This window comes from Glycine max, chromosome 19 (genome assembly GCF_000004515.6).
Source record: "Glycine max cultivar Williams 82 chromosome 19, Glycine_max_v4.0, whole genome shotgun sequence".
Classification (NCBI taxonomy): Eukaryota; Viridiplantae; Streptophyta; class Magnoliopsida; order Fabales; family Fabaceae; genus Glycine; species Glycine max.
Genome location: NC_038255.2, coordinates 29,203,576 through 29,228,582, shown reverse-complemented (window position 1 = coordinate 29,228,582; position 25,007 = coordinate 29,203,576). Strand labels below are relative to the sequence as shown.

Genomic DNA, 25,007 nt, shown 5'->3' with positions numbered 1-25,007 from the left:
ATTTAAGGATAAACTATTTAAGAAGATTAATATCATGTTAGTAGCATTCCCTGACTAAGGAATTTGATCAGAGAGATAGAGTAAGAGAGCTAAAGAGGCCATATCATATGATGATATGAATGAAAAGTGAATCTTTCTACAACACCAAACCCTTTTCTTCAATGCTAATAGTATTCATATATGGTATAAACCATATTACACAACCAGATGACCAATATAAAAAAGAAAAAACCCCATAAAACCAACCCATGCATGAATATAATTTCACTATATGAATTACTATCCACTCGTTATTATGTTCAGCCTATCAACACTCTTCCTTGCTTTTTCTAATTGATGATCAATTCTTCTCCTAGACCTTTCCTTGTGATCAAAGGTCATTCTCAACTTCTCTAACATACCAGAATTATTAGACAAGTTTTTCAGCTTTTCTGACCTGCCTGTGCTCTTCCATGGCTGCATAAATTGATCTGTGCTCCGTCGGAAGTTGTATCGTTGCGATGGAGACTTCTCAACTATTGTTATGAACTTCTTTACATGCCTGATGTACTCAGGAAAGAGCTCTAAATCACAATGGTTACCTCCTTTGAGCCATAATGGTTCGTACTTCTCTTTACACAGTTCCCAGCTTTGCTTGCCATGGGAGCAATCTACAACTTCATCTAAAGTACCCAACACAATAACATAAGGAACTAAATGGCATGCACTGGGTCATTGTTATAGTAACATTTTAAAAGGATTTGTCATTATGTATTTATTTGGACTAATTTTGAACTTCAAATGCTCTTACCACCTTAATTACATCAACACAATCCAAAATCTTACACTGGAATTAGTGAATTGACCTCAACAAATCCATTTAGGTTGAAGAACATAGCATACAAATATGGTAATAAAAGAAAGGTAAAGAGTCTGAAGGTATTTCATTCACACAAGGAATTATGAAATGGTCTAAAATATGTCCAATATTCTAATCATGAGAATTGAGAAATCATATATACAAGAAGGTTCCCTAAAAGGATGACACTGGTTGTATGACAAGCATAGACACAGTCTCACTTATGTCTGATGGAGCATCATTTTAAATCATAGAGAAGTAAATATGTATAGCAAGGTCCAAAGAAGAGTACAAAATCATGACATTTTGACTGCAATCTTGGTTTCAAAATTTATAGTCATGTTCTTCAAAAAAACAAAATAATGGCTCAATGCATGAGGCAACCACTACAAGTTTTTTAGGCACAACCTATGATTTGCTAATTGTAAATTGTGATGTTGTATTAGTGACAAGAACCTAGGACCAGTAGGTTGCAAGGCAGTAACCTTACCTGATGTAGACTGGATTGTTAGATTATGTTGTTTTAATTGGGCTTCAATTTTGTAAATAAGGTTTTAATTTGAGATTATTTTGTTATTTACAGAGAAGTGACTCTTGGATAGTTACATGCCATTGTCCTTGTTGCATAGCTCACGCTCTCCAATTAAACTCTTGGCTTGAATACATTTATCTATCTAGAGTAGTTTGGTGACATGCTGATCATGAAATTCATGGCCTGAAGAGCCAATCATAGAAGTGTTAGACAAGTGGCCTCAGATATCTTAAGAAGGGGGGTTGAATTAAGATATTACAAACTATTTCCCCAATTAAAATTCTATTTCACTTTCTATTCAAGTTACAAATTCCCTTAACAATGAACTCTTAAATAATGATTCAAATAGAACAATCTGAATATAAATATAAAACAATAATAAATAAAAGAGTTTAAGGGAAGAGAAAGTGCAAACTCAGATTTATATTGGTTCGGCCACACCCTTGTGCCTATGTCCAGTCCCCAAACAACCCGCTTGAGAGTTCCACTATCTTATAAAATCCTTTTACAAGTTCTGAACACACAAGGACAACCCTTCCTTTGTATTCAGAATTCTTTTACAACAAGAGACCCTCGGTCTCTTAATCCCTTAGAGAATTAGAAAGAAGAGAAGAATGAATCTCTCTTGAAAGAGATAGATTTTACAATCTGAGCACTCAAATGATTCCTTATTGAATTGAAAGTGTATTGGCCAAGGAATTCTTAAGAGGATAAAATGATTTTGCTCTTTGAGAGAATAAACACTTGTTGTTTTGAAAAACTCTAAGCAAATTCGTGTTCTAAGTCACATATATATAGACCTTTGGTGGTCATGTAAAAGCCATTTGAGAAGTTGTGACTCTTAAAAATATTTTTCTGAAAATCTTCTCTGGTAATCGATTATAGGATTTGTGTAATCGATTACAGCTTTTAAAATTTGAATTATAACATTTATTAACTACTGGTAATCGATTACTGTTAGTGCCTAGCTTTACTGAGTTTTAAAAGATTGGCTAAAATTTTGTTAAAACATAAGCACTTAGACAATGAAGGAAAGCTGGAGTTGCTGCACATGATGTCTAACATTATGTCAAGGAATCAGATCGGGCTGCACAATGCACAAGGCAAGATAAAATGTCAAATGAAGAATTGAAGCTGCAAGATCCACGATGTCGAATACAATGTCCAAGACATCCTGCCCGAAAATACTGGACACATAAATCTGTTATATCTTTAACAGATTAATGTGCAGTCAGCAACAAATTAGGCGCTCTATCTTTAGGAACGAATTAAAAGATAATTAAAGTTTGAATTACAAACTTGAATAGTTTCGTTCAGGGATTAGAGATTGAAGATAAAAACTAAAAGATAAAACTTTATCTTTTAGATCTTTAAGTGCAGATTTTTCAAGAGAATGATAGATCTTATCCAGCGCAAGTTGTTGCAGCCCAGATACGTACACTGCTATATAAACATGAAGGCTGCACGAGTTTTCCATCAAGTCAGAGATTGAAGAGTTATTTTGTGAGTTTTGTGACTTGAGTGTTTTGTGAGCCACCTTGATGTTACCCTAACATCAAGTGTTGGACCTGAGTGTGTAGAGTTGATCTCTATTGTTCAGAGAGCAATCTCTGGTGTGTCTTTGATTTGTTTGTAAACACGGGTGAGTGATTGAGAGGGAGTGAGAGGGGCTCTCATATCTAAGAGTGGCTCTTAGGTAGAAGTTGCATGGGTAGTGGTTAGGTGAGAAGGTTGTATACAGTGGCTGTTAGATCTTCGAACTAATACTATTTTAGTGGATTTCCTCCCTGGCTTGGTAGCCCCCAGATGTAGGTGACGTTGCACCGAACTGGGTTAACAATCCTCTTGTGTTATTTACTTGTTTAATCTGTTCATACTGTCATATACAATCTGCATGTTCTGAAGCGCGATGTCGTGACATCCTGTACAACATCTGTCCTCAGTATCAGAATTTCATTTGGTATCAGAGCGGGCACTCGAAATCACTGAGTGAGATCTAGGGAGATAAATTCTGATGAACATGGAGAAAGAAGGAGGACCAGTGAACAGACCACCAATTCTGGATGGAACCAACTATGAATACTGGAAAGCAAGGATGGTGGCCTTCCTCAAATCACTGGATAGCAGAACCTGGAAAGCTGTCATCAAAGGCTGGGAACATCCCAAGATGCTGGACACAGAAGGAAAGCCCACTGATGAATTGAAGCCAGAAGAAGACTGGACAAAAGAAGAAGACGAATTGGCACTTGGAAACTCCAAAGCCTTGAATGCCCTATTCAATGGAGTTGACAAGAATATCTTCAGATTGATCAACACATGCACAGTTGCCAAGGATGCATGGGAGATTCTGAAAACCACTCATGAAGGAACCTCCAAAGTGAAGATGTCCAGATTGCAACTATTGGCTACAAAATTCGAAAATCTGAAGATGAAGGAGGAAGAATGTATTCATGACTTCCACATGAACATTCTTGAAATTGCCAATGCTTGCACTGCCTTGGGAGAAAGGATGATAGATGAAAAGCTGGTGAGAAAGATCCTCAGATCTTTGCCTAAGAGATTTGACATGAAAGTCACTGCAATAGAGGAGGCCCAAGACATTTGCAACATGAGAGTAGATGAACTCATTGGTTCCCTTCAAACCTTCGAGCTAGGACTCTCGGATAGGACTGAAAAGAAGAGCAAGAACCTGGCGTTCGTGTCCAATGATGAAGGAGAAGAAGATGAGTATGACCTGGATACTGATGAAGGTCTGACTAACGCAGTTGTGCTCCTTGGAAAACAGTTCAACAAAGTGCTGAAAAGAATGGACAGGAGGCAGAAACCACATGTCCGGAACATCCCTTTCGACATCAGGAAAGGTAGTGAATACCAGAAGAAGTCAGATGAAAAGCCCAGTCACAGCAAAGGAATTCAATGCCATGGGTGTGAAGGCTATGGACACATCAAAGCTGAATGTCCCACCCATCTCAAGAAGCAGAGAAAAGGACTTTCTGTATGTTGGTCTGATGATACAGAGAGTGAACAAGAAAGTGATTCTGACAGAGATGTGAATGCACTCACTGGGATATTTGAATCTGATGAAGATTCAAGTGATATTGATGTTGAAATCACTTTTGATGAGCTTGCTATATCCTATAGAGAACTATGCATCAAAAGTGAGAAGATTCTTCAGCAAGAAGCACAACTAAAGAAGATCATTGCAAATCTGGAGGCTGAGAAGGAGGCACATGAAGAGGAGATCTCTGAGCTTAAAGGAGAAATTGGTTTTCTGAACTCTAAACTGGAAAACATGACAAAATCAATAAAGATGCTGAATAAAGGCTCAGATATGCTTGATGAGGTGCTACAGCTTGGGAAGAATGTTGGAAACCAGAGAGGACTTGGATTTAATCATAAATCTGCTGGCAGAACAACCATGACAGAATTTGTTCCTGCCAAAAACAGCACTGGAGCCACGATGTCACAACATCGGTCTCGACATCATGGAACGCAGCAGAAAAAGAGCAAAAGAAAGAAGTGGAGGTGTCACTACTGTGGCAAGTATGGTCACATAAAGCCCTTTTGCTATCATCTACATGGCCATCCACATCATGAAACTCAAAGTAGCAGCAGCGGAAGGAAGATGATGTGGGTTCCAAAACACAAGATTGTTAGTCTTGTTGTTCATACTTCACTTAGAGCATCAGCTAAGGAAGATTGGTACCTAGATAGCGGCTGTTCCAGACACATGACAGGAGTTAAAGAATTCCTGGTGAACATTGAACCTTGCTCCACTAGCTATGTGACATTTGGAGATGGCTCTAAAGGAAAGATCACTGGAATGGGAAAGCTAGTCCATGATGGACTTCCTAGTCTGAACAAAGTACTGCTGGTAAAGGGACTGACTGCAAACTTGATCAACATCAGTCAGTTGTGTGATGAAGGATTCAATGTAAACTTCACAAAGTCAGAATGCTTGGTGACAAATGAGAAGAGTGAAGTTCTAATGAAGGGCAGCAGATCAAAGGACAACTGTTACCTATGGACACCTCAAGAAACCAGTTACTCCTCCACATGTCTATCCTCCAAAGAAGATGAAGTCAAAATATGGCATCAAAGATTTGGACATCTGCACTTAAGAGGCATGAAGAAAATCATTGACAAAGGTGCTGTTAGAGGCATTCCCAATCTGAAAATAGAAGAAGGCAGAATCTGTGGTGAATGTCAGATTGGAAAGCAAGTCAAGATGTCCCACCAGAAGCTTCAACATCAGACCACTTCCAGGGTGCTGGAACTACTTCACATGGACTTGATGGGGCCTGTGCAAGCTGAAAGCCTTGGAGGAAAGAGGTATGCCTATGTTGTTGTGGATGATTTCTCCAGATTTACCTGGGTCAACTTTATCAGAGAGAAATCAGACACCTTTGAAGTATTCAAAGAGTTGAGTCTAAGACTGCAAAGAGAAAAAGACTGTGTCATCAAGAGAATTAGGAGTGACCATGGCAGAGAGTTTGAAAACAACAAGTTTACTGAATTCTGCACATCTGAAGGCATCACTCATGAGTTCTCTGCAGCCATCACACCACAACAAAATGGCATAGTTGAAAGGAAAAACAGGACTTTGCAAGAAGCTGCTAGGGTCATGCTTCATGCCAAAGAACTTCCCTATAATCTCTGGGCTGAAGCCATGAACACAGCATGCTATATCCACAACAGAGTCACACTCAGAAGAGGGACTCCAACCACACTGTATGAAATCTGGAAAGGGAGGAAGCCAACTGTCAAGAACTTCCACATTTTTGGAAGTCCATGTTACATTTTGGCAGATAGAGAGCAAAGGAGAAAGATGGATCCCAAGAGTGATGCAGGAATATTCTTGGGATACTCTACAAACAGCAGAGCATATAGAGTATTCAATTCCAGAACCAGAACTGTGATGGAATCCATCAATGTGGTGGTTGATGATCTAACTCCAGCAAGAAAGAAGGATGTCGAAGACGATGTCAGAACATCGGGAGACAATGTAGCAGATACATCTAAAAGTGCAGAAAATGCAGAAAATGCAGAAAACTCTGATTCTGCTACAGATGAACCAAACATCAATCAACCTGACAAGAGTCCTTCCATTAGAATCCAGAAGATGCACCCCAAGGAGCTGATTATAGGAGATCCAAACAGAGGAGTCACTACAAGATCAAGGGAGTTTGAGATTGTCTCCAATTCATGCTTTGTCTCCAAAACTGAGCCAAAGAATGTGAAAGAGGCACTGACTGATGAGTTCTGGATCAATGCTATGCAAGAAGAATTGGAGCAATTCAGAAGGAACGAAGTTTGGGAGCTAGTTCCTAGACCCGAGGGAACTAATGTGATTGGCACCAAGTGGATCTTCAAGAACAAAACCAATGAAGAAGGTGTTATAACCAGAAACAAGGCCAGACTTGTTGCTCAAGGCTACACTCAGATTGAAGGTGTAGACTTTGATGAAACTTTCGCCCCTGTTGCTAGACTTGAGTCCATCAGATTGTTACTTGGTGTAGCTTGCATCCTCAAATTCAAGCTGTACCAGATGGATGTGAAGAGCGCGTTTCTGAATGGATACCTGAATGAAGAAGTCTATGTGGAGCAGCCAAAGGGATTTGTAGATCCAACTCATCCAGATCATGTATACAGGCTCAAGAAGGCTCTCTATGGATTGAAGCAAGCTCCAAGAGCTTGGTATGAAAGGCTAACAGAGTTTCTTACTCAGCAAGGGTATAGGAAGGGAGGAATTGACAAGACTCTCTTTGTCAAACAAGATGCTGAAAACTTGATGATAGCACAGATATATGTTGATGACATTGTGTTTGGAGGGATGTCGAATGAGATGCTTCGACATTTTGTCCAACAGATGCACTCTGAATTTGAGATGAGTCTTGTTGGAGAGCTGACTTATTTTCTAGGATTCCAAGTGAAGCAGATGGAAGACTCCATATTCCTCTCACAAAGCAAGTATGCAAAGAACATTGTCAAGAAGTTTGGGATGGAAAATGCCAGCCATAAAAGAACACCTGCACCTACTCACTTGAAGCTGTCAAAGGATGAAGCTGGCACCAGTGTTGATCAAAGTCTGTACAGAAGCATGATTGGGAGCTTACTATATTTAACAGCAAGCAGACCTGACATCACCTTTGCAGTAGGTGTTTGTGCAAGATATCAAGCCAATCCCAAGATAAGTCACTTGAATCAAGTAAAGAGAATTCTGAAATATGTAAATGGCACCAGTGACTATGGGATTATGTATTGTCATTGTTCAGATTCAATGCTGATTGGATATTGTGATGCTGATTGGGCTGGAAGTGCAGATGACAGAAAAAGCACTTCTGGTGGATGTTTCTATTTGGGAAACAATCTTATTTCATGGTTCAGCAAGAAGCAGAACTGTGTGTCCCTATCTACTGCAGAAGCAGAGTATATTGCAGCAGGAAGCAGCTGTTCATAACTAGTTTGGATGAAGCAGATGCTGAAGGAGTACAATGTCGAACAAGATGTCATGACATTGTACTGTGACAACATGAGTGCTATTAATATTTCTAAAAATCCTGTTCAACACAGCAGAACCAAACACATTGACATTAGACATCACTATATTAGAGATCTTGTTGATGATAAAGTTATCACACTGGAGCATGTTGCCACTGAGGAACAAGTAGCAGATATTTTCACAAAGGCATTGGATGCAAATCAGTTTGAAAAACTGAGGGGCAAGCTGGGCATTTGTCTGCTAGAGGAGTTATAGCAATTACTTCTATCTGAACGTGCTCAAACGTTAATAGCACGTTCACTACTGGGCCAAAACAAATTCAACCTTCGTTTCACTCGTCCCCCTACATTCCTCATTCAAACTTACATTTTCGTAGCAATCTCGTTTTCAACAGCATTCCCCAACACTTCTCAGATATTCACGAAACCACTCCCAAAGCTCTGCTTCTCCATGGCTACCTCACCAAAAGAAACCTCATCCCCTGTTTCACCCTCTGTACCATCATCTCCATCATCCTCCAAAACTCCATCAAACCAGGAACAACCTGCATTCAATATCCAACCCATACAAATGATTCCTGGTCCAGGACCTATTCCTGAGAAACTGGTCCCTAAAAGACAACAGAGAGTGAAGATTTCTGAAAACCCTAGCTTTGCAACAAGCCCTAGGGAAGAAGACACTGAGATGGATAAGAAGATCCGCAGTCTTGTGAATAGCATTTTGAAAAATGCTTCTGTCCCTGATGCTGATAAAGATGTCCCAACATCTTCCACCCCAAATGCTGAAGTCCTCTCTTCATCCAGTGAAGAGAAATCAACAGAGGAAGAGGATCAAGCCACAGAGGAGACCCCTGCACCAAGGGCACCAGAACCTGCTCCAGGTGACCTCATTGACCTAGAAGAAGTAAAATCTGATGAGGAACCCATTGCCAAAAAGCTGGCACCTGGCATTGCAGAAAGATTACAAAGCAGAAAGGGAAAAACCCCCATTACTAGGTCTGGACGAATCAAAACTATTGCACAGAAGAAGAGCACACCAATCACTCCTACCACATCCAGATGGAGCAAAGTTGCAATCCCTTCTAAGAAGAGGAAAGAAATTTCCTCATCTGATTCTGATGATGATGTCGAACTAGATGTTCCCGACATCAAGAGAGCCAAGAAATCAGGGAAAAAGGTGCCTGGAAATGTCCCTGATGCCCCATTGGACAACATTTCATTCCACTCCATTGGCAATGTTGAAAGGTGGAAATTTGTATATCAACGCAGACTTGCTTTAGAAAGAGAACTGGGAAGAGATGCCTTAGATTGCAAGGAGATCATGGACCTCATCAAGGCTGCTGGACTGCTGAAAACTGTCACCAAGTTGGGAGATTGTTATGAAAGTCTAGTCAGGGAATTCATTGTCAACATTCCCTCTGACATAACAAACAGAAAGAGTGATGAGTATCAGAAAGTGTTTGTTAGAGGAAAGTGTATTAGATTCTCCCCTGCTGTAATCAACAAATACCTGGGCAGACCAACTGAAGGAGTGGTGGATATTGCTGTTTCTGAGCATCAAATTGCCAAGGAAATCACTGCCAAGCAAGTCCAGCATTGGCCAAAGAAAGGGAAGCTTTTTGCAGGGAAGCTAAGTGTGAAGTATGCAATCCTGCATAGGATTGGCACTGCAAACTGGGTACCCACCAATCATACTTCCACTGTTGCCACAGGTTTGGGTAAATTTCTGTATGCTGTTGGAACCAAGTCCAAATTTAATTTTGGAAACTATATTTTTGATCAAACTATTAAGCATTCAGAATCTTTTGCTGTCAAATTACCCATTGCCTTCCCAACTGTATTGTGTGGCATTATGTTGAGTCAACATCCCAATATTTTAAACAACATTGACTCTGTGAAGAAGAGAGAATCTCCTCTATCCCTGCATTACAAACTGTTTGAGGGGACACATGTCCCAGACATTGTCTCGACATCAGGGAAAGCTGCTGCTTCAGGTGCTGTGTCCAAGGATGATTTGATTGCTGAACTCAAGGACACATGCAAGGTGCTGGAGGCAACCATCAAAGCCAACACAGAGAAGAAAATGGAGCTGGAACGCCTGATCAAAAGACTCTCAGACAATGGCGTTGATGATGGAGAAGCAGCTGAGGAAGAAGAAGATGCAGCAGAGGATACAGAATCAGATGATGATGATTCTGATGCCACCCCATGACCATCAGACCTTTAGTTTTTTTTTTTGCTTTTTACTCTTACTAGCTATTGGGGCATGTCCCTTTGAACAATTGATTGTTATTGGTCTGTAATATTTGCACATCATGCATTCTACTTTTGCCAAATTCTGTCTAAAAAGGGGGAGTAGTAGGATATTATGCATAATTTATGATTTTGAGGGGGAGTAGTATTTATACTGCTGCTGCTGATGATGATTGATGTAAACTACTGGAACTAGTAGCTGATAGAAGATGCTGCAGTGAACTGCTGCCTAGCAGAATATTCTCTTCACAGCAGTAAGAGCATGGAGACAGGGGGAGCAGAAAATTGATGTCACGTGAGATGTCTTGACATCCTGGAAAAGACTTGTAGATTTGCAACTTGCAGAATTTTGCTGTCACCACTACAGATACTGCTGTGCTTGATTACTCTGATAATGAAAGTTGCTGATCCCACTTGCATGACTGCTCGTACCTACTCAGGAAGTGTCTAAGTATGTTTTAGACAAAATTTGCCAAAGGGGAAGATTGTTAGTGCCTAGCTTTACTGAGTTTTAAAAGATTGGCTAAAATTTTGTTAAAACATAAGCACTTAGACAATGAAGGAAAGCTGGAGTTGCTGCACATGATGTCTAACATTATGTCAAGGAATCAGATCGGGCTGCACAATGCACAAGGCAAGATAAAATGTCAAATGAAGAATTGAAGCTGCAAGATCCACGATGTCGGATACAATGTCCAGGACATCCTGCCCGAAAATACTGGACACATAAATCTGTTATATCTTTAACAGATTAATGTGCAGTCAGCAACAGATTAGGCGCTCTATCTTTAGGAACGAATTAAAAGATAATTAAAGTTTGAATTACAAACTTGAATAGTTTCGTTCAGGGATTAGAGATTGAAGATAAAAACTAAAAGATAAAACTTTATCTTTTAGATCTTTAAGTGCAGATTTTTCAGGAGAATGATAGATCTTATCCAGCGCAAGTTGTTGCAGCCCAGATACGTACACTGCTATATAAACATGAAGGCTGCACGAGTTTTCCATCAAGTCAGAGATTGAAGAGTTATTTTGTGAGTTTTGTGACTTGAGTGTTTTGTGAGCCACCTTGATGTTACCCTAACATCAAGTGTTGGACCTGAGTGTGTAGAGTTGATCTCTATTGTTCAGAGAGCAATCTCTGGTGTGTCTTTGATTTGTTTGTAAACACGGGTGAGTGATTGAGAGGGAGTGAGAGGGGCTCTCATATCTAAGAGTGGCTCTTAGGTAGAAGTTGCATGGGTAGTGGTTAGGTGAGAAGGTTGTATACAGTGGCTGTTAGATCTTCGAACTAATACTATTTTAGTGGATTTCCTCCCTGGCTTGGTAGCCCCCAGATGTAGGTGACGTTGCACCGAACTGGGTTAACAATCCTCTTGTGTTATTTACTTGTTTAATCTGTTCATACTGTCATATACAATCTGCATGTTCTGAAGCGCGATGTCGTGACATCCTGTACGACATCTGTCCTCAGTATCAGAATTTCAATTACCAATATTGTGTAATCGATTACGCAGTCTAAAATTTTAATTCAAATATTTAGTAGCTGTTGTAAAACATTTTTGGCCACCGGTAATCGATTACATCCTCTGGTAATCGATTACCAGAGAGTAAATCTCTTGAAAAACACTTTTTTAACTTAAATTACTTGGCCAAACCCTTTGCTATATCAATTAGGAATTCCCTTCCTAAAATACTAGTGATCATCTTGATGTTGTGGCTTGTATTCTTGAATCATTGTCTTGAATTTAAACTTGAAAAGCCCATTTGCATCATTTGCATCAAATCATCATGATCATCATCAAAACACCAAAGTCATTTGCTTCTACAATCTCCCCCTTTTTGATGATGACAATATAAGTCCTGAAATCAAGATACAAGCAAACAATGTATATGTATAAAATTGGCGTTCACTCCCCCTATGTTTTGGAATTGATGATCACTTGATTTCTAAGCTTTTTCTAAGCCTTTATACACCCCATTTTTCTCCCCCTTTGGCAACATAAAAAAGCCAAAGTACTTGGGAATCAAAACAAATATAATAATGAAGTGGATATAGAGCAATTACAAAGTATAAGTCACAACCAACCAAAATCATAAATAAGACATAACCTAACCAGAATCCAAACAGTTCAAAATTCAAAACACATAGTATCAAAGCATAAAAGTATAAAATCCAAATACTAAAAGATAAATAAAGTACTGAAAATAATAAGCTAAGTAGCATAGCCAAAATACACGGCTTATAAGAGACATATAATTATAAACTAAATTCTAAGAAGGTGGAGGTGGTGGTGGAAGATCGAAACTCTGACGAATGTATCCCACATCCTCTTCAAGCTGTGTGAGGCGAATATCCATTCCGGCAAAACGAGTATCCAGTGAGTCGAAACGTTCACCAACATAAGAACGAAGACCCTGTAATTCGGAAAGAACTTCAGTCATGAGTGTTGAATCATCTCGCTGAGGAAGAGGTGAAGGAGTACGCTTATCTTGAGGAGGGAGTGCGTCTTTCTTCAGCCATTGACCATTCCAATCCTTACGGTATCCAAAGGAAGTCACTGCACCAGCACCAATTGCAAAGGAACGCTTGACTTAAACAAATGGTTCATCATCAAGCGGAATTTGAAAAAGACGCAGAAACAAAGTTATCAGTTGAGGGTAAGGGAGAGGTGCATTGACCCGTAATGCCTTATGCATTCGGTACCGAACCAAGTGAACCCAGTCGATCTGACGACCGGTGAGGAAAGCCCACATCAGAATCAAATCCTCCTCAGAGGCTTGTGCCAAATTTGAAGACCGGGGAAGCAAAATTCTAACAATTATATAGTGCATGATGCGATTATCAAATGTTAATGACCCGGCCAGCAATCTACCAGTCATTTCAGCCTGATCATTGTAGATCATACAGCGAGCATCATGACTAGAATAATCAAATTTCCAGTCATCAACAATGGTGCCCTCAAAAGGTGCACCTTGACTGGGTAAATGAGTTAAAGAAAAGAACAATGACTGATCAATGATCATGGGAATACCATGCACCTCAGAAGAAATAATGTCATCCTGAATTTTTAAATTGCAGTAGAAGACCTTTACAAGTTCAGGATAATGTGGCAATTTTAAGGACATGAAATCAACCAAGCCAGAATTTTGAAACACTTGATAGCAATCAAACGTTTCATCATTAAAGAAATCTACGTCTAGGTACTTAGGGTCTAAGATGATCCTAGAAGAAAATTGAGAAAGGTACCATAGACGCTGATCATCAGATGAAAACAAAGTGGATGATCTTGGAGATGACAAAGAGGGATGAATAGGTGTTGTGGGTGCTTCGGATGGTCCGTGGCGGCGATGGGCAGCAGCAGCGGCGGTGGAGGATGATCCCTTTCTCTTCTTCGATGGTTCTGCCATTTGATGAAGTTTTAGTGAATTTCAATCGGTGGAAGTGAAAGAGAAGTGAAAGAGAGGAAGATTGGGCTTTACGAGACGTGTTTTGGTGAAGATTTAAGTAAGATATGAAGGTTTGAAGATTTAGGGATGGAGGAGGCACGAGGAGAAGCTTTGGCTGCGCAACAACACTGGTTTCGTAGGTATTTATAGATGAGGACGAGTTGTAATCGATTACAAGGCTTGGTAATCGATTACAGGAGTAATAAGGCTTCCGGTAATCGATTACAGGATGTTGTAATCGATTACAGGCTGCCTGTTCTTGTGTAATCGATTACACTGTATGGTAATCGATTACCAAAGCATAAACTAGGCTAGTTTCTAAAAAAATTACCTATGTCTATGATAAATACATCTAATATTATTAATTATCACTACTAATGCACTTAATTCAATCATTCAAATATAAAACACCCAGGAATTCATAAATTCTATCATAATAACAAGAATTTAAACAAAATCAATCAAAGTAACATACTTAACATAAACAATCAATTATAAGAATAAATTAATCAATCAATCCTTATTTATCTAAATCACTAACATCTAAGAGGCCTAATTCCCTTCTAATAGAGAAGAATATTTCTTTGGGGAGAGGTTTTGTGAAAATATCAGCAAGTTGATTCTTAGTATCAGCAAACTCTAATACACAATCTCCCTTTAGAACATGATCTCTAAGAAAATGGTGCCTAATTTCTATATGTTTAGTTCTAAAGTGTTGAACTGGATTCTTGGAGAGATTAATTGCACTTGTATTATCACATCTAATAGGTATATGGTCAAGAAGGATTCCATAATCAGAAAGTTTTTGCTTCATCCATAAGATTTGTGCACAACAACTGCCGGTAGAAATATATTCCGCTTCTGCAGTGGATAAAGCAACACTATTTTGTTTCTTACTATGCCAAGAAACTAGAGCAGATCCAATGAATTGACAAGTTCCACTAGTGCTCTTTCTATCTGTTTTAGAACCGGCAAAGTCTGAATCAGAATATCCAATTAAGGTGCATGTGGAATTTCTAGGATACCATAAACCTATGTTCGTAGTGCCTACCAAATATCTAATGATTCTTTTAACAGCACTAAGATGTGATTGTTTAGGATTTGATTGAAATCTAGCACACATACACACACTAAACATTATATCAGGCCTGCTAGCAGATAAATAAAGAAGTGATACGATCATACCTCGATATTGCTTAACATCTATTGACTGACCGATTTCATCTTTATCTAGATAGCAAGCAGTGCTCATTGGTGTAGCCATGTGCTTAGCATTTTCCATGTCGAATTTGTGGATTAACTCTTTGCAATACTTGGATTGATTGACAAAGATACCATCCTTAGTTTGTTTAATTTGCAATCCAAGAAAGAAGTTAAGTTCTCCCATCATTGACATTTCTAACTCACTTTGCATGTCTTGGGAGAATTCCTTGCATAATAATTCATTAGTGGATCCAAAAATAATGTCATCAACATAAATTTGAACTAATAAAATATCATGTGATTTTCTTTTTATAAAAAGAGTAGTATCCACTTTTCCTCTAGAAAAGTCCTTTTCTAAAAGGAACTTACTTAGACGCTCGTACCAAGCCCTAGGGGCTTGTTTCAAGCCATATAAAGCCTTTTTCAATTTATAGACATGATTTGGCTTATCCAATATTTCAAAACATGGTGGTTGTTCAACATATACTTCTTCTTGAATTAAGCAATTTAGAAAAGCACTTTTAACATCCATTTGATAAAGCTTAAAATTCATTATGGATGCATATGCTAAGAGCATTCTAATGGCTTCTAATCTAGCAACTGGAGCATATGTTTCCTTATAATCTATACCTTCTTCTTGAGTATATCCTTTTGCAACTAATCTAGCCTTATTTCTAATGATTATTCCATGTTCATCTAACTTATTTCTAAATACCCATTTTGTTCCTATGATGGGATAATTTTTAGGTTTCTCTACAAGTTCCCACACATTGTTTCTTTCAAATTGATTCAGTTCTTCTTGCATGGCAATAATCCAGTTATCATCTACTATGGCTTCTTTTATATTTTTAGGTTCAATCATAGATACAAAAGCCATATAATTGCATAATTCTTTAAGAGAATGTCTAGTTGTTACCCCTTTTGAGATATCACCAATAATGCTGTCAAGAGGATGATCTTTTGAGGCTTTCCATTCTTTTAGAAGTTCATTATTTGATTTGGCTTCTTCTGGAGGATCTTCATTGCTTCCTTTCCCTTTTCCTTTAGAATCTTATCCATGAATATGAATTTGTTCTAAAGATTCTGCAATATCATCTAGCATATTCTTTCTTGACAAGATAGCATTAGATTCATCAAAAGTAACATGAATGGATTCCTCAATATTCATAGTTCTTTTATTATATATCCTATATGCTTTTCTTTGCAATGAATATCCAAGAAAAATTCCTTCATCATATTTTGCATCAAATTTTCCTAGATTATCTTTACCATTATTAAGCACAAAACATTTGCAACCAAAAACATGTAGATGTGAAATGTTGGGTTTTCTACCATTATATAACTCATATGTGGTTTTCTTTAAAATGGGTCTTATTAAGGCCCTATTCATGATGTAACATGCAGTATTGACGGCTTCAGCCCAAAAATATTTTGGAAGAAAAGTATTATTTAATAAAGTTCTAGCAATTTCTTCCAATGACCTATTTTTCCTCTCAACAACTTCATTTTGTTGAGGGGTTCTAGGTGCAGAAAAATTATGTTCAATACCATGTTCTTCACAAAATAATTCAAAATCTTTGTTTTCAAATTCACCACCATGATCACTTCTAATGGATGCAATCTTAAGATTTTTCTTGTTTTGTATAACTTTAGCAAGTTTTCTAAATGCTTGGAATGCATCACTTTTATGAGTAATGAATAATGTCCAAGTATATCTAGAGAAATCATCAACTATAACAAGAGCATAGTAATTTCCTCCAAAACTCATGGTTCTAGATGGACCAAATAAATCCATATGCAATAATTGTAAGGGTTGAGAGGTCGAAACAATATTTTTAGGTTTGAATGAGACTTTAGTTTGTTTACCCTTTTGACATGCATCACATAGTTTATCTTTTTCAAATTTCAATTTAGGCAAACCAACTACTAAATCTTTTGAAATTAATTTGTTTATGTGATCCATGTTTATGTGAGCAATTCTTTTATGCCATAACCATGGATCATCATCTTTGCTAAGAAAACAATGATTGTTATCTAGTTTTAGGCTTAAGTCTATCATGTACACATTGTTGACTCTATGTCCTACATGCTTTATATTAATGTCATGCTTATGTTCTATAAGACATTTTTGAGAATCAAATGATACTAGATAGCCTTTGTCACATAATTGACTAACACTAAGCAGGTTGTGCTTAAGACCTTCAACAAGTTGAACATTTTCAATGGAGTTTGAAGAATTTGTACCTATTTTACCAACTCCAAGGATTCTACCTTTGTTGTTGTCACCATATGTCACATGCTCGCTTTTCTTGGGAAAGATATGTGTAAACTTTGATGCATCTCCAGTCATATGTTTTGAGCATTCGCTATCTATGTACCACTCCTTCCTCAAAGACACCTACATAATCAAGTTTTTGACTTAGGTACCCAAACTTTATTGGGTCCTTGTGTGTTAGTGTAAACTGAAGATCCTTTTGGGACCCATATCATTTTAATGTTGTTGTAGTTCTTCTTAAAGTAGCAAGTAGATATGCCATGCCCTTTTCTTCCACAGTAAAAACAAGTGATAGAACTAGAATTATATTTTTGTGTGGAAGTAGAGAAGTTTTTATGAAATTTTTGTTGTTTTTCAGATTTATATCCTATTCCAGCCTTATTGGAGACATATCTTTGTTTTCCTAATATGACATCTAAATTATTTCTACTATAAGAAAATTTTGCAAGTGAGTTTTTCAACTCTTTAATTTCTTTTTCATATTTTTCACAACAACTACAAGAATAAGATATTTTCTTGTCAGAATTAGTAGAGATATGAACTTTTTCATTTGATTTAGAAATTGAGACTTCATTTATAAGATGATCTAATTCTTTGTTTAATTTTGAAATTTCATTTTCTAAATCTGAAATTGTTTTCTTAGAAGATGAAACTAACTTTGCAAGTTTAATTGACTCTTTATGCAAATCAACAAATGCATCTTGTAATTCATCAAAAGAAATGGATAAGTTATTTGAAGATGTTACCTCTTCATCACTTTCATAACTTTTAGCCATTAGGCAGAGGTTTATCTCTTCATTTTCTGAATCTTCAAAAGATTCCATATCATTTTCATCCCATGTGATGTATGCTTTCTTCAATTTCTTTTCACTAAAATTTTTCTTTTCAGACTTCTCCATCTTTTTCTTGAAGATAGGACAATCAACCCTCAGATGTCCAGGTTGATTGCACTCAAAGCACTTTGGAGTAGAGGATGAAGTTTTTGTCCTTCTTTTAGATTTAAAATTGGGTCGCCTTTGATTTCCTCTTACTTTAAGAAACTTGTTGAACCTTTTTACAAAAAGGCTAAGATCATCATCTTCATCTAGATCAATTTCCTTATCACTTTCTTCTTGGATTGAAGATGAGGCTTTAAGAGCAATTCCCTTCTTTTTCTTGTCATTTTCTTCATGTTGACTTAATCTCAATAATTCCATTTCGTGTTCCTGTAACTTCCCAAATAGAGTAGCAAGAGTCATGTTAGATAAATCTCTAGATTCAGTAATGGCTGTTACTTTAGGTTGCCATTCTCTACTTAAACATCTTAACACTTTGTTTATGAGATCTTCATTTTGAAACTCTTTCCCTAATGCTGCAAGATGATTTACTATATGTGTAAACCTCTTTTGCATGTCTTGAATGCTTTCATTTGCATTCATCCTAAATATTTCATATTCATGAGTTAATGTGTTTATCCTAGATCTTTTAACATCTGTTGTTCCTTCATGTGTTAATTGTAGAGTGTCTCACATTTCCTTAACACTCTTACAATTTGAAACCCTAAAATATTCATCCATTCCCAGGGCAGATGTAATTATATTTTTGGCTTTTAAATTGTATTGTACTCGTCTTTTATCCTCTTCAGACCATCTATCTCTAGGTTTTTCTATTGTTATGCTTTCACTTGATGTGCTTCCATCTATTGTAATTCTTTCTACTGTGGTGGGTATATAAGGCCCTATTTCTATGGCTTCCGAAATATTTAAGTCTATTGCCTCAATAAAAATTTGCATTCGGGTTTTCCAGTAGTGGTAACCCTTTCCATTAAAGATTGGAGGCCTATTGATTGAATTTCCTTCTGGAAATAAGAAGTTTGTTGAGGCCATTTTTTTTCTTGAAGCTTCTAAACTTTATACAAGAATGAAGCTCTGATACCACTTGTTAGACAAGTGGTATCAGATATCTTAAGAATGGGGGTTGAATTAAGATATTACAAACTATTTCCCCAATTAAAATTATATTTCACTTTCTATTCAAGTTACAAATTCCCTTAACAATGAACTCTTAAATAATAATTCAAATAGAACAATCTGAATATAAATATAAAACAATAATAAATAAAAGAGTTTAAGGGAAGAGAAAGTGCAAACTCAGATTTATACTGGTTCGGTCACACCCTTGTGCCTACGTCTAGTCCCCAAACAACCCGCTTGAGAGTTCCACTATCTTGTAAAATCCTTTTACAAGTTCTGAACACATAAGGACAACCCTTCCTTTGTATTCAGAATTCTTTTACAACAAGAGACCCTCGGTCTCTTAATCCCTTAGAGAATTAGAAAGAAGAGAAGAATGAATCTCTCTTGAAAGAGATAGATTTTACAATCTGAGCACTCAAATGATTCCTTATTGAATTGCAAGTGTATTGGCCAAGGAATTCTTAAGAGGATAAAATGATTTTGCTCTTTGAGAGAATAAACACTTGTTGTTCTGAAAAACTCTAAGCAAATTCGTGTTCTAAGTCACATATATATAGACCTTTGGTGGTCATGTAAAAACCATTTGAGAAGTTGTGACTCGTAAAAATATTTTTCTGAAAATCTTCTCTGGTAATCAATTACAGGATTTGTGTAATCGATTACAGCTTTTAAAATTTGAATTAAAACGTTTATTAACTATTGGTAATCGATTACATATATTGTGTAATCGATTACACAGTCTAAAATTTTAATTCAAATATTTAGTAGTTGTTGTAAATCATTTTTGGCCACTGGTAATCGATTACATCCTCTGGTAATCGATTACCAGAGAGTAAATCTCTTGAAAAACACTTTTTAACTTAAATTACTTGGCCAAACCTTTTGCAATATCAATTAGGAATTCCCTTCCTAAAATACTAGTGATCATCTTGATGTTGTGGCTTGTATTCTTGAATTATTGTCTTGAATTTAAACTTGAAAAGCCCATTTGCATCATTTGCATCAAATCATCATGATCATCATCAAAACACCAAAGTCATTTGCTTCTACATGAAGAAGTCTTACAAAATATCAATCATTCAATAATTAAGTGCATTATCCATATAGAAGTAAATTATAACTGAATTATCCTTCTTTCACATTTTTGAACAACAAAAAAAAGGTGTTTGACATACAATTTTTTTTCTAAACATTTTGTTCTAAACATTAAAATGAAAATATTTTTAAATATTCAAATTCTAGAACTATTAAAAAAATCAATATAAGGAAAATAGACTAAGGGTGTCAAGAAAAAATAAAAGAAGATAAAAAAAAAAAAAGATGTCACTCAAGTATCCTAGATAGAAAATAATGGAAAATATGTGAGAAGAATGCAACTAATCCTGAAGCTAAGCCTATACAACTAAATTACATATGCATTTATATAACACAAGAAATATCAAACTTACATGAATTATGAGAACTGGACAATTAACTTGCGGAATCTTGTCAATGTTTTGCATATCAACACAAAGCAGCATCTTATTAGATTAAGAAATTCACATATATGATAATAAATAAAAACAACATATATACTACCTTGTATATGTCAAACCAGTATGTTCATTTTACTGGATACAAGACCCTTAAGCCAGAAAGTATGGGACTGTGCAGAACAACAACTCTTAATTGAGGCAACCTAGTTGCAAGATCCAAAGTTGGGATACTGCCAACAGATTGTCCATAAAGGATTATGTCTTCCTTCTTGGCACCATAAATCTCTTCTAGACACTTATTTGCAGCCTCAATGTCCAAATATGTATTATGCTCACTTGGCTAAAGTTCAGGCAAAACAATGTTCATTAGCATGTATGTTTACAACTCTACCACTACCCAGAATTAAGCATGATGAATCACGATTTGACACGAACAACCATTTCATATAAACACACACCTTCCCTGATGATTGTCCATACCCAGAATAGTCATACCTGTAAAACATCATAGATTGTTGTGAAAAAAAATCCAATTTCACACTTAATCTTTTGGTTAAGCTCAATTAACAATATTAGTCTAACCAAATGTTGCACTCTACAAATAAAGTACATGTACTCACAGGATTTTTTTTGCCACAAAGGGTAGTCTAGTATCAACAAAATAAAGCAATTTCACAAGGCTACAATAAGTTACCATGCATGTGTTGCTCTAATGTCATGATCAGGAACATGGATTGCAAAAACAAAATTGTAGAATATGATCATGTTAGGATAGACTTCTTCATAAACACTTAAAAGGAGAAGAAAATAAGAAGATATAATGAAATAAGCTTTTCCCCTAAGTTAAAATTTACTTACTAATAAGTTAACTTGTAGAAGTTCTCTTATTTAACTTCTCCAAAAGTTTGTTTTAACTTGTATATAAACTAAAATCTAACTCAGAGAAGAAGTTTAATTCATTTTATCTTTTTAATTTTTTTTCTTACCAGTGTTTGTTGTAAAAAACTTCCAAGCATAACCATTTCTTTTTTTCTTCTTATACTTATAGATAAGCTTATCCAAACAAGGCATTAGTTCTCTTATAAGTAAGTCTATCCAAACAAGGTCTAACGCATGCAAAGAGAAAGGTTATCAACTGACACCAATTAACTATAAACGTGCTACATCAAGGTGATTTCTAAATACAGAACTTAACCCCGCTTAAAAGATTAAGAATAAAGATTAACCAGTAGTTTGGTTAACCATGTATTTACAACAACCCCCGCCCCCCCCCCCCCCCCCGGCATTTTGACCTAACTGGGTTACTTTCACAAACTTATTCCCAATATAGGTCTCTTCTTAAACTATTTCCAAGCTGGGTCTGTTTTTCTACGTAACCCTAGCCTATCCCGCCAGCATGCATGGCGGTATCACTGGCGTTGCGACACGTGGACGATGTCGCCAGGATGAATGGCGAGACAGCTGCCACTTGGATGCCGCCAGTCGAAGTAGCGAGACACGCATGGATGCCGCCAGTCATAGCAGCGAGACCCATGACGTGGACACTGTCTCGCCAGTTCCAATGGCAAGACAGGTGAGGTGCAGACTGACCAAGCTAGCTAGCGGTGCAACTATGAGGTGCAGTGGCGCAGAGGAGCAACTTTTTCTTGCTGCAGTATCTCACTGGTTGCAATGGCGAGATTCACGTGTAGCTCTTCTTCCTCCTTTATAAAATGCTTCCCTGAACCAAACATGCCGCACTTTCATCTCACCTCTTCATCCTTCGTGCATCCTTCGTGTTAGTGCTTGTGCTGCTGGGTGTGGTTGTTATTGTTGTCCATCTTCCATTCTTTCATTGTGTCAAACCAGGTAAGTTAATTAATATTTTTTACGTTGTAATTACTTTAGATATTAATATTATTTATGTTAGATATTATAAGTTTATATGGTAAATTAATTTTAGTTTTTATGTTAATATTATTTGTAAGTTTTAGTTATAATTTTTTATGGTACTTAGTTTTAGTTTTAGTTTGGGGTATCCTAATTTTTTAGTTTTGTATGTTAGTTTTAATACGTTAGTTTTACAAATGATAGTTTTTTTATTACGTTAGTTTTAGTTTTAAGTATTTTAAGTTGTTAGTTTTACTTGTAGGTATCCTAAGTTTTTAGTTTTGTATGTTAGTGTTAGTTTTTGTTTTGTAAATTATGGTAGTTTTAATTTTAGGTATTTGAAGTTGTTAGTTTTAATTTTAGTTTTAGATATTTTAAGTTGTTAGTTTTGTATGTTAAATTAGTTTTAGTTTTAGTTTTAGGTATTAGAAGTTAATATTGATACCTTAATTTAGTTTGTAATAATTTTATATATTTTGTTACGGTATTGTAATAATTTTAGGTACGTTAATTTTATATAGTTTGTAGTAATAGTTTTAGGTATTTTAATAATTTTACAAATGTTAGGTACGTTCATTTGTTAAAAATATTTCAATTTTGTAATTTGTATAATATAATTTTTTTATTAAAAAATATATAATTTGTTATTTATTTAAAGTTGTGTTTGTATGTATTTTAATTTATTTTTAGAATATATTTAAAATTTGATATTTGTAGTATATATTTTATTAGTGAACAATATTTTTTTGTGTTAATTTTTAATTTGTGGTATATATTTATTGTGTTAATTTTTAATTTGTAGTATATTTTTTTTAGTGAAAAATATATTTTTATTTGTAGTATATAAATTTTAATTTATTCTTGACATATTAATTTTTGTTAGGTATTGTGTTTCATAATTTAATTTATTAGTGAACAAATAAGGTAAAAAAAAATTGAATTTATTGTATTATATTTTATTTTGCAGTATCAATAGCATCTTCGTCGTCATATTCATCAAATATACAAATTAAGTCTGGCCCGATTGACGGTGATGTATTATGAATGCAACCCAAGTTGATGGGGCACCGTTAATTGGTCAAACTAATCTTGGTTGGGCCAAATTATGTGAAGAATTGTTGGGAGTTAGACCACAGGAAGGTGAACTTCAATGCAGTGTGGTAAAATTAAGTTTGTTGGCTCATCATTTTTCACAAATAAATAACCATGACGGTAACGTAGAACAACTACAAAGGTTTACTCGTGCATGGATACTTAGATTCATCGGAGGTGTCCTATTTGTTGACAAAAGCAGCAACAAAGTTTCCCTAAGGTACCTGCAATTTTTACGTAACTTTGAACAGTGCAACACGTATGCTTGGGGACCTGCCGTGCTCGCTTTTTTATATAGAGAGATGTGCAGCGCCACCGATTACAAAATTAAATCAATCAGAGGTATGTGCATCTTAATCCAAATGTGGGCATGGGAACGATGCACGACTTTGGCTCCAAAGAGGACTCCTCCCGTAATAGAAAATAAACCACTCAGACACAGGTTAGTTGTTTAAAAAATAAGATTTCATTTGAAAATAATTAATAATGTAACGTGTTTCCACTAATGATTTCACATTTTCTTGGTGGCTGTGACGTGGAAATCAACATATTGGTAATGATGATCTGATAGTTTTTCGTCACAAATTGGATATCATGAAATGACATGAGGTAAGAAGATCGTAATGTATTCGTTAAATAATAAATAAGATGACATGTTTAAGTGAAAATTAACAATTGTGTTATTGTATGCAGTTTCTGTGGGAGCCTTACACAACAACTGTTATGTCAATGTTGCCTCCAATTTGTTTGATTGGTAGTGTAGCATGGTGCGTGGTGGTGCCACTCATTTGTTTCCATATTGTTGAGTGGCACCAACCCAATAAAGTGTTGTGACAATTTGGAATGCAACAACCTATTCCCGAGTGTCCTTCGCAACCACTGAATACCCATGGGCTAACGTTAAAAGGCAAACACGATGAAAATTGGTTCCAACTGTTGGCCCCAATGATCAACCAATGGAACAATCGAGCTGAGTTTAGGGTCGACGTTTATCCTCGACAGGAGGGCCTATTGAGTTTTAACTCCGACTACATGGTCTGGTATAGGTGCAAAACTAAGATGTTTGTCGACCCAAAGAATGCAAACACAACTACATTAGTATTTATTTCTTTTTCAATATTTAACTTCAAATTATTTTTTAAAGCAACGACATTAATTTGCTGACCCTAATATGTGCAGGGTGAAGTTGCAGAGACATTACAGTATATGGTGTCACCACAAGGGATGAACACATGGACAGTTGATGATCTTGTGCCTTATGTGGAGAAGTTAACGATTTTATCCGAAGAGCAAGAAAGAATCACTGAGCCTGTGGCACATGGTACAACATCAGAGCGTCAATTTCCACGACAAGAGTTTCACATGCTTCAGTCAAGTGTTGAAACTCGAGGTTGTGACAGACGACGGCAGGCTGTTAAAGGGCAAGAATTTTCCCAACAAATGGAGGAGCGTGGCCATGGAATGTATTACACGCCACCAACATTTTCTCAGTATCCTTCACAGATGTATCGGTATCCTTTCGAAGGTCATCACACTGATATGTCTCCAAGCGAACATTCGTTCG

General features: G+C 36.4%; 1 pseudogene; it reads right to left on the bottom strand.

Moving 5' to 3' along the window:
• Positions 1-279: 279 nt before the first annotated feature.
• LOC100797442 (alpha/beta hydrolase domain-containing protein 17C-like) overlaps positions 280-25,007 on the bottom strand; it is a 35,286-nt pseudogene continuing 10,558 nt past the window's right edge.